General features: G+C 40.4%; 2 long non-coding RNA genes across 2 annotated transcripts; both read right to left on the bottom strand.

Annotated features, from left to right (window-relative positions):
- Positions 1-2,545: 2,545 nt before the first annotated feature.
- Positions 2,546-3,527, bottom strand: LOC130994738 (uncharacterized). The gene is made up of 2 exons (XR_009091904.1): positions 3,460-3,527; positions 2,546-2,837 (listed from the first exon to the last, which is right to left on the bottom strand). It is a non-coding gene; the product is annotated as an uncharacterized LOC130994738 (long non-coding RNA).
- Positions 3,528-8,638: 5,111 nt separating this feature from the next.
- On the bottom strand, positions 8,639-9,620 carry LOC130994737 (uncharacterized). Its single transcript, XR_009091903.1, has 2 exons — positions 9,553-9,620; positions 8,639-8,930 (listed from the first exon to the last, which is right to left on the bottom strand). It is a non-coding gene; the product is annotated as an uncharacterized LOC130994737 (long non-coding RNA).
- Between the last annotated feature and the right edge of the window lie 1,733 nt (positions 9,621-11,353).

Raw genomic sequence — 11,353 nt, 5'->3', positions numbered from 1 at the left:
CATCTCGTGCAATGCACTGAAAATATTTTTTGTTTTTACTATTTGTATAAAATTAATACTAATTTAATTATTATACTTATAAATATAATAAAAAATTAAATTTAATTGAATATATTTGAATTGAATCTTAAAAAAAATAAAAAAAATCACAATTATAAAATTTGATATTAAAACAAAAATAAAAAAATAAGTTAAAAAAATTAAAAATAAAATACTCCTAATTTAAAAGAATTAAAAATATATTTATTTAAAAAGATGAGAGAGGAGAGAGAAATTTATAAAACTTTAATATTTAAACATGCATAAATTTTACATTTTAAATCAAATATTTTCATAAAATATAGTATCATATTAAAGCTCTTATCATGATCTTTAATTTGATATGCATATTAAATATTTTATAATTAATTGAATTTCACAATTTTGGAAAGAAATGTAACAACAAATAAGAAGTTAAAGAAAATAAAAAATGAAAATAAAAAGAAATATATATAGTTTAAACATAAACCTTCAATTTTATTATAACTACAAAATTTGTCACTCAATTTTGAAATTAATTTGAAATTGAAAACTCTCTATTTAATATAGTATAGATATAAATTTGACAATAAATTATGTTGGGCCCAAAATCATTTTGTTAGTATACATAAGATGTATAATTAATAGGATATATTAAAAATTTTGGGCCCTCAAATTTTTGGGGCCCTGGGCCGTCGCCCATGCCCGCCCACCCTCAGGACCGGCCCTGAATATATAGTAATTTTGAAGAAAGTATTCAGAAAAAATTCTCAACATATGTATGAAGCTTATATCTACACATACGATCAGCATGAAGACATAATATTGAAGTTAACCATGATTGGCCTGTAGAGTTAATTCAAAATTTAAGATCCCCAAAAATCAGGTAATTCATATTTAGGGGGGTGTATTCGTTGTGGATTTCCACAGACTTTAAAAAGTCCATGGATTTTAAATTCCATGGAATTCACATAGATTCCAGACGACTTTCAAAAAATTCGTGGTTGGATTTCACCCCGATTTTCACTGATTTTCGAAGAATTTTGGGGATAATTCTGGAATTGAAATCCATGATGCCAACGCCCGCTGAGTCCCAGCACCGCTGGAAACCCAGCGAGCGCTGGGTTCCAGCGAGCACTGGGACCAAATAACCACTATATAAAGGGCCAGCGAGCGCTGGTGCCCTAATTTTTTTCTTTCTTCTCCTCTCCAGCGCCGCTCCAGAATCTCCCCCCAAAAAAAATCCCCTTCAACTACAATTCTTCCATACCACTACCCTCTAAAATCACCTTCAACAATATAATGGTCCGAACGAAGAACGCAAACGTCGGTAGAGGGGAGCTTACTTTGAGCGAAAGGTATGAATGTCCATTTGAATTGCAAAGCGAATTAGAGGGAGAAATTTTTAAGAAATTTAACTCCAACTATATTACTCCTCCGCATTACTTGGATTGGGAGTTGATTACTGATTTGAATCTTGAGCGGCAAGTTGGTTTGTATTTGAAGAATCTAGGAATGAAATGGTATGCTAAAAATATTGAATTTTCTGGGTATGATCCTCTATGCTATGAATTTATGACTACTGTGGAAATGGCTGGTGATATGAAATGGATTAAAGTTAGGATGTATGAGCGAGAGTATCGCATTAGTTTGGCTAGAATGAAAGCTGTTTTTGGTTTCAGTATTGGTGGATTATCTGATAAAACTCGGGGATGGAATGTTAATCAAGCGTGGAATCGATTGACTGACTGTGATAATTGGGATAGTTCGGGTATGCCTAGTGGGTACATTAAGGATCCGGCGTCCATGCTTCATACACTGCCCTTTTTTTGGAATCTTGTGGTTGAGAGTCTCCCATAATAATATTACTAGACACCGAACAGTACTATATGAATGAATAAAAATAAAAAATAAAAAACATCAACAAAAAACTAAAATCAACTCACATGCAATAGAAACACAGCATACAGCTGCTAACAATTTATAAAGGTACAAGATTCATGCTATAGAAAAATTGCATAATTAAAATACTATGAAGATATAAAATTTATGAAAAAATACGTGGCTAAAAGCTAATATAGAACCCTGAACTGAACTTGTCTTCTTTTTTTGAGGGGTGGTAGGTGTCTGGCGAATGTGTGAGGAGAACCCTGAACCTGCAAATCCTCCGGTCCTAGCCCTCTGCAAATCCCAACCCAATTCACCTCTCCTTGCTCCGATTCCCGACGACAGCAACTGAAAACCAACAACTGCCGCCTGACCCAAGCCCCCCTCTCACTTTCTTCAAGGTTACCACCGCTGCCTCTGAAGTCTCCGGCGAAATCACTATGAAACGCTAATCACAGACCGACTCTGTCGCCGCCTCTGTCGCGGCCACCATGGATGCTCCGTCTCGCTCCCCTCGGACGGTCGGCGCCTGTCACGACCGGCCTTAATTAGGGATAATTAAGCCGGGAAACCATGACTGGGGAAGGGAAATTACGAAGCGGGTTTAGAAAGGGGCGCATAAAAGAATACTCAAAGAGCTTGAATACGCGTGAAATATTCCTTAAAAAGGAAAAAGGCATAGTTCGCATAAAAAGGGTACTCAAAGAACTTGTATACGCGTTATATTCCTTAAAAGGAAAAAAAAGGCATCGTTAGGGGCTTGGCTAAAACATTATCAGAGTTTGTAACGGAAGGTGTAACTGAAATAATCAGTGTTTACAGCGGAATGCATAACTGAGATACATGTATGAAGACATGTATCCTTTCTGAGCCTACTTTAAGTTCGACAAAAACTCCACTCAGCAACACTTCATCGCCCATCACAACTCAACCTGCACAAACATAAACATACGAAGGGCTGAGTACAAGAGTACTCAGTGGGCAGTGCCAAGCATATAACATAATATCAACAACAAAACACAACTTCGCATAAGAGGCATAAGTTTCTTTCAAATCCTTTGCTCATTAAACATTTCCATATTCATAAACAGCATGAGCGCATTCTTCATCATTAACAATCATCAACACGCATCGTGTCGTGGAGAAGGCCTTCCCCAACGAACACGGGCATCGCGCCGTGAAGGGGGCCTCCCTCAGCGGTCACGGCATCGTACTATTGAGGGAGGCCTCCCCCAATAGACGCTGTAACACTGGCATACTGGCATCGCGCCGCTAGGGAGGCCTCCCTCAGCGGACACGGGCATCGCGCCGTGAGGAAGGCCCTCCTCAGCGAACACGGCATCGTACTGTTGAGGGAGGCCTCCCCCAACAGACGCAAGCATCAATCACAGGCATAAACTTATCAGCGTAAAGCATTCAAGCGTAAATAAGCGTAATCAAGCGTAAATCATTTAGCGTAAAGCATAATAAAGCATACCATACTTGAAGATCCAATTTGCATTATAAAGCATAACACATGCATAACATTTTATTTACGCGTAAGAAATTGCCCACCTGATAGCAAAGTTTTGCTAAGGTACTCTAACTCCTTGTGTAGTTCTTACTCTCGCGCTTGACCTTAATCACGAGAATATAAAATAAGACATTGCCTCGAGGAAAATTCTTAATTAATGAGAAAGCGTAATTTAGCTATGCATGAATCTGGTATGCATGAACTAATACTCTGAGCGATAATCGGGAATTCTACTATTAATCCTCGTTAATAGATTTAGCTAATTCTCGTCTAGCGCGGTCGAATAAAACTGTGATTCTTCCTTCCTCATCGAAATATTCTAGTCGTGAAATAAACCTCGCATTTGTACTTGATTGAAAAAGGACTAACTCGGCTTTAAACGAGGTGTGACCTTGTAGAAATTATCGGGCTTTTCGATAGAAGCATCATTACTAGCGTAACCTCAAATAATTAATAGGCTCAAAAGAGAGTAGCCAATTAATTAAATAAACCAGTGGCTTAAATGAAATAAACAATAATGGCTTGCTTTAAAGTCGGAAGTCCAAAAACATTAATTAATAAACTGGGCGGCTCATTACTGATAAATAATTGGGCTCCATCAAAAATTGATACTGCTAGGCTTAGCTCAAAGGAGTAACTTCAGCTCAAGCTTTAAAAGAATTAAAGCCCAACTTAAAAAGTCTTCGACCCAAAACAATTAAAATAGGGGTCCAAATAATAATTAATGTGGACTGAAAAGAATTAATCTTAGCCCAAAAAGGCAATTTAATCGGCCAAAATGATGAATTAAACTGGCCCAACGAAATATAAATGGGACTAGAATAATAGCCCATCATAAAATATGCATCAGCCCAACTCCTTAATTAAATCGAGCCCGATAGAATTAATGAGAAGGGCCAATTAAATAAAAGACTGACCCAATTCGAATTTAACTGTGAAAGCCCATGCAATTAAAATCAAGCCCGAACTTAAAAGTCTTTGGCCCACAACAATTAAAAGGTGAGGCCCAATTCACAACTAAAAGAGAAAGGCCCAATTGAAATAATTTATTGGCTCAAGTAATTAAATAAATCTTTGCCCAATGAATAAATAATTGATTAGTTGGGCTCAAATAAATAAATCAATCAAGGCCCAGCTCAGATAATACAACAGCCCAATTAAAATACAGTGTAGTTGGGCTTTAATTATGAAGAAACTCGGCCCAAAGGAATTAAAGTGAAGCAGACCCGAATAAAATAAAACAAGGCCCAATTGACTAAAAATAGTAAAGCCCAACTGAAATTAAAAATGAGGTCCAAAATTAAAAGATCAAGGCCCATTTTCACCTCAAGTCTCGTTTCTTTTTTTTTTTCTAATCTCAAGGACCGCTCATCTCCCTCTTTCTCAAAACTCTCGGTCCTCTCTCTTTTCTCTCTCAAGGCAATCGGCCTCTCCCTCTAATCTCTCAAATCAGACGCCGCTCGCTCTCTCTCTCTCAAACCAGCCGCACGCCTCTTCTCCCTCTCACTCTCGACTCGCCTTCACACGAGGCGTCCGCCGCCGCGACTCCGGCGCCGTTCATCTCCCCTCGTCTCAACCCTGAAAGGAGAAGCACAAGCTCTAATCTTCCTGAATCGAAATCGCCGCCGCTGTAATTGGAAGGCCGGGAGATTCGCCGCGCCGCTGTTTCGATCCGCCACTGCCGCGGAACCGGCGAGCGGCGCTGCTGCTCTGTTATTCCGGCGAGCAGGGGAGTCTCGTTCGTCCTCTCTCTTCGTCTCAACCATTAAATAGTCGGCGCTGGTCGTTCTCTCATCCGGCCGTTCAGCCGTCGCCTGCTATCACCGGCGTCGGCTATTGACGCGTCTAACCCCAACATCACAGAGCCCAACATCGAGCCCTAATTCTCAAGGAATCATCGTTGTTGCTGCTGCTACTCTTTCGCCCGGAATCCGGCGAGCGGTTGCCGTCTGGAAGCGGTTCGGTCTCATTTCCCTTCTCTATATTTCCCCCTCCGACCTCTAGCCTTGGTTTCCAGAAAAGAGGAATTTGCTACTGTCGAGCGGCTGCTGCTTCGGCCCTGGTACCGGTCGGCATCGCCCCCTCTCCAGTTCGGTATCGCCGTGGCTGCCGTCCTCGGTTCTTGATGAGGTTGGGCGAGTTCGCCCCTGTCGTAGCTGTCTCAAACCGATCGAGGCAGTCAGCCATCCCCTCTCTTAAAAGCTAATTCAAACCATTCTCCATAGTCGGTTCTTAACGTGAATTAGGCAAAGATAAGGTGTAATTTTCTTGTTTTGCTTACATCTCAAATTATGCTCGTTTAAAATTTCATATGAACTGTCACTTGTTCACAACAGTGGTTGGTGTTCTACATGATAAAGCCCGCGTCTGTTATGTCTATCATGCTTATGAGAGTCTTATATCATCTGGAACTGATTATGCTATTCACTTCATGCTTGTTGGATGATATGCGTACTGGATTCGAAATAATAGTGCTTAGTATTTACCTGTGGATCCTTGTGCTTGGGTGGCTGCTGTGTGATTGAATCAGTGGATAGAAACTGAAATAAATTGAAGGTGCCTTTGCTTACACGAATGAAGAAAACTCTGGCAGAAATGGTAGAGTTAAAAGATATAAAACTCACCTTGAAGTTATTTGGCTTAGTTGCTGTACTGTTTGCTATAGTAGATTGGTTTTAATAGGAGATTAACTGTAATGAACGATGGTTCTTGTTTTATTTCAGGTGAACTTAATCAAAGAAGAAGAAAGCATTGAAGCCAAGCATTGCATTTGTTGGGTGGAAAGCAAATGATGGTGGAGTGGTGGCTGATAGTTGGTGGAGCAAAGGGTGGTGGAGTTGGAAAAAGTAAGAGTTGGTGGAGAGAGACGTGTACATCATTAGCAAAAGATGAAAAAAAATAACTTATCTAAACTTTGATTTTGCTTTATCTATTAGCACATCAATAATGTAGAGTTATTATATTACACATATACACACATCATCACTATGATTTATGACACTTAATTGTATATATTGAATAGACGTACACATGATTTATCATAGTCAATAATCTTCATGATGTTCATACACATAAATATATCACATAAGTACATACGATATAAAGCACATTAAAACTTGTTGGTGCTATACTAATCACAAACAGCATAAACTGGATTCATTTATAAAAATTGCATTTACTAGTTTTAATCATAATTAAAAGAGCGGGCTACTACATACTACCCCTCTTAACAAAAATTTCGTCCCGAAATTTGCATATCTCTGCTAAAACAATTCGGGTACTTCTCTTTCATTTTGTCTTCAAACTCCCATGTAACTTTTTCTTGTCTGCGGTGTCTCCATAAGATTTTCACTGGTGTGATTGAGGCTGATTTCGCAAGTGTTCGCGTATTGCTGGTAAGGGGGTGTGGGTGTTCCCAATTGCTGAACCTCGTTGTCTGTTGGGGCATTGCGTGGAGTAGTGACCCTTTTGGCCACAATTGTAACAACCGTTAGTCCCAGCTCGACAAACACTTCTATGCATCTTACCACAATTTGGGCAAGGTGAAATTCCTCTCTGACCTTGGCTACCCCCCAGTTGACTCGAGGTTAGTCTGTGCCTCGTGCCTTGGTTGAATAAACTGTTCGGCCCGTTCTTTTTCTTGCCACACTTTCTTACTAGTCTGATTGATATTGTCTTCGTTGTTGTCCCACTTGCGCTTCCCTTTGAGATTATGCGAGACTGCTGGTGGATCGTTTGGCGTTGATATAAATGGTGGGGCTGACTTGTCTGACGGCATTGCAGCTTCAATGTCAAGTGCCCTGTTCAGAGACTCCGTGTATGAGAGTCCTCCGTGGCTTGCTAGAGCCATCTTAATTTCGTACCGCAGTCCAGCACAAAATTTCTCTGCCATCTTCTCCTCTGTGTCCACTTGTTGTGGAGCAAACCTCGACAGGTTGCAGAATTCCTTGTCGTATTCAACCACAGATTTCTTTCCTTGCTTTAACTCGTAGAACTCAGCTTCTTTCTTCTTTCTATAGCTTTTCGGGATATATTTATCATATAATCCTGTCTTAAAATCTTCCCAAGTATAACTTGCCCATTGTTCAGGTGTCAGAATTTTTCGTCGTGCTTCCCACCAGAAGTCCGCTGATCCTGTTAGTTGGAACGAGACGCAAGATAGGCGCTCCTCATCAGTACAACGTAGGAAGTTGAAGATGCGTTCCATTGCACGCACCCAAATTTCAGCTTCAGCCGGTTCACTCGTTCCGTCAAACATAGGTGGGTTTTGCCTTAAAAAGAGTTCTTCGACTCTCCTAGTTGGGGGCGGAGGGGATAGGTTATGTCCTCGAGCATCTTGTGGTTCTTCGGGTACAGCGTTACGGTTTCTGCGATTGTTATTGTTTTTCGCAGGGCGTCCTCTCTTAGGCGGCATTTTGATAGCAAGGATGTGCCAATTAGTACACCCTAGCATAATCTAATACAAACCTCAAAAGAATTCTTGTAAATGTCAACTTAATATAACTTGTAAACAAGTCATGACTCCAATGACATCATTGATCATTGATGTAGTAAGCTTTAAGGGTCCTTAGCATCTCAAATCTATGAGTCATAACAATCCTTAAGCATATAATATCACATCATCTAAACTGGATACTTAAGCATAAGTCATGGAGATTTATAGTGGCTATAATATCATCAGCTTAAGAAAATTTTTCTATACGTATCACTTATCTTGCTTCCTTCACTATAGCCACCAAAAGATACAATCTAATTTTTTTTCTATGTTTGCTTCTATGTTCTGTCGTAGTGGTGATCTCATATCTTAATAGCTCTATGTTCATAGGGATTCATTCCATAGGCATACTTAATCGCGCTTGCGTAAATCATTTCATTCAACAACAACATAACAAAGCTATTGACAGTTTCTCACTTTGTTATTACGATAATTCTCACTTTTCGTAAACATTAACTTAAAACTTGGAAGAGCTTACCATTCTGCTTCGTTGAGTGTGATGCGATGAAGTGCTGAGCTTTGTCGATTGAACTCTAGACACTTTAGTGATCCATTCTAAGTTTGGCTTAAATAAACTCTTAGGCTCAGAGCAAACGAACTGCTCTGATACCACTCTGTCACGACCGGCCTTAATTAGGGATAATTAAGCCGGGAAACCATGACTGGGGAAGGGAAATTACGAAGCGGGTTTAGAAAGGGGCGCATAAAAGAATACTCAAAGAGCTTGAATACGCGTGAAATATTCCTTAAAAAGGAAAAAGGCATAGTTCGCATAAAAAGGGTACTCAAAGAACTTGTATACGCGTTATATTCCTTAAAAGGAAAAAAAAGGCATCGTTAGGGGCTTGGCTAAAACATTATCAGAGTTTGTAACGGAAGGTGTAACTGAAATAATCAGTGTTTACAGCGGAATGCATAACTGAGATACATGTATGAAGACATGTATCCTTTCTGAGCCTACTTTAAGTTCGACAAAAACTCCACTCAGCAACACTTCATCGCCCATCACAACTCAACCTGCACAAACATAAACATACGAAGGGCTGAGTACAAGAGTACTCAGTGGGCAGTGCCAAGCATATAACATAATATCAACAACAAAACACAACTTCGCATAAGAGGCATAAGTTTCTTTCAAATCCTTTGCTCATTAAACATTTCCATATTCATAAACAGCATGAGCGCATTCTTCATCATTAACAATCATCAACACGCATCGTGTCGTGGAGAAGGCCTTCCCCAACGAACACGGGCATCGCGCCGTGAAGGGGGCCTCCCTCAGCGGTCACGGCATCGTACTATTGAGGGAGGCCTCCCCCAATAGACGCTGTAACACTGGCATACTGGCATCGCGCCGCTAGGGAGGCCTCCCTCAGCGGACACGGGCATCGCGCCGTGAGGAAGGCCCTCCTCAGCGAACACGGCATCGTACTGTTGAGGGAGGCCTCCCCCAACAGACGCAAGCATCAATCACAGGCATAAACTTATCAGCGTAAAGCATTCAAGCGTAAATAAGCGTAATCAAGCGTAAATCATTTAGCGTAAAGCATAATAAAGCATACCATACTTGAAGATCCAATTTGCATTATAAAGCATAACACATGCATAACATTTTATTTACGCGTAAGAAATTGCCCACCTGATAGCAAAGTTTTGCTAAGGTACTCTAACTCCTTGTGTAGTTCTTACTCTCGCGCTTGACCTTAATCACGAGAATATAAAATAAGACATTGCCTCGAGGAAAATTCTTAATTAATGAGAAAGCGTAATTTAGCTATGCATGAATCTGGTATGCATGAACTAATACTCTGAGCGATAATCGGGAATTCTACTATTAATCCTCGTTAATAGATTTAGCTAATTCTCGTCTAGCGCGGTCGAATAAAACTGTGATTCTTCCTTCCTCATCGAAATATTCTAGTCGTGAAATAAACCTCGCATTTGTACTTGATTGAAAAAGGACTAACTCGGCTTTAAACGAGGTGTGACCTTGTAGAAATTATCGGGCTTTTCGATAGAAGCATCATTACTAGCGTAACCTCAAATAATTAATAGGCTCAAAAGAGAGTAGCCAATTAATTAAATAAACCAGTGGCTTAAATGAAATAAACAATAATGGCTTGCTTTAAAGTCGGAAGTCCAAAAACATTAATTAATAAACTGGGCGGCTCATTACTGATAAATAATTGGGCTCCATCAAAAATTGATACTGCTAGGCTTAGCTCAAAGGAGTAACTTCAGCTCAAGCTTTAAAAGAATTAAAGCCCAACTTAAAAAGTCTTCGACCCAAAACAATTAAAATAGGGGTCCAAATAATAATTAATGTGGACTGAAAAGAATTAATCTTAGCCCAAAAAGGCAATTTAATCGGCCAAAATGATGAATTAAACTGGCCCAACGAAATATAAATGGGACTAGAATAATAGCCCATCATAAAATATGCATCAGCCCAACTCCTTAATTAAATCGAGCCCGATAGAATTAATGAGAAGGGCCAATTAAATAAAAGACTGACCCAATTCGAATTTAACTGTGAAAGCCCAAGCAATTAAAATCAAGCCCGAACTTAAAAGTCTTTGGCCCACAACAATTAAAAGGTGAGGCCCAATTCACAACTAAAAGAGAAAGGCCCAATTGAAATAATTTATTGGCTCAAGTAATTAAATAAATCTTTGCCCAATGAATAAATAATTGATTAGTTGGGCTCAAATAAATAAATCAATCAAGGCCCAGCTCAGATAATACAACAGCCCAATTAAAATACAGTGTAGTTGGGCTTTAATTATGAAGAAACTCGGCCCAAAGGAATTAAAGTGAAGCAGACCCGAATAAAATAAAACAAGGCCCAATTGACTAAAAATAGTAAAGCCCAACTGAAATTAAAAATGAGGTCCAAAATTAAAAGATCAAGGCCCATTTTCACCTCAAGTCTCGTTTCTTTTTTTTTTTTCTAATCTCAAGGACCGCTCATCTCCCTCTTTCTCAAAACTCTCGGTCCTCTCTCTTTTCTCTCTCAAGGCAATCGGCCTCTCCCTCTAATCTCTCAAATCAGACGCCGCTCGCTCTCTCTCTCTCAAACCAGCCGCACGCCTCTTCTCCCTCTCACTCTCGACTCGCCTTCACACGAGGCGTCCGCCGCCGCGACTCCGGCGCCGTTCATCTCCCCTCGTCTCAACCCTGAAAGGAGAAGCACAAGCTCTAATCTTCCTGAATCGAAATCGCCGCCGCTGTAACTGGAAGGCCGGGAGATTCGCCGCGCCGCTGTTTCGATCCGCCACTGCCGCGGAACCGGCGAGCGGCGCTGCTGCTCTGTTATTCCGGCGAGCAGGGGAGTCTCGTTCGTCCTCTCTCTTCGTCTCAACCATTAAATAGTCGGCGCTGGTCGTTCTCTCATCCGGCCGTTCAGCCGTCGCCTGCTATCACCGGCGTCGGCTATTGAC

This window comes from Salvia miltiorrhiza, chromosome 7, assembly GCF_028751815.1.
Source record: "Salvia miltiorrhiza cultivar Shanhuang (shh) chromosome 7, IMPLAD_Smil_shh, whole genome shotgun sequence".
Classification (NCBI taxonomy): domain Eukaryota; kingdom Viridiplantae; phylum Streptophyta; class Magnoliopsida; order Lamiales; family Lamiaceae; genus Salvia; species Salvia miltiorrhiza.
This window is presented reverse-complemented; position numbering and strand designations above follow the sequence as displayed.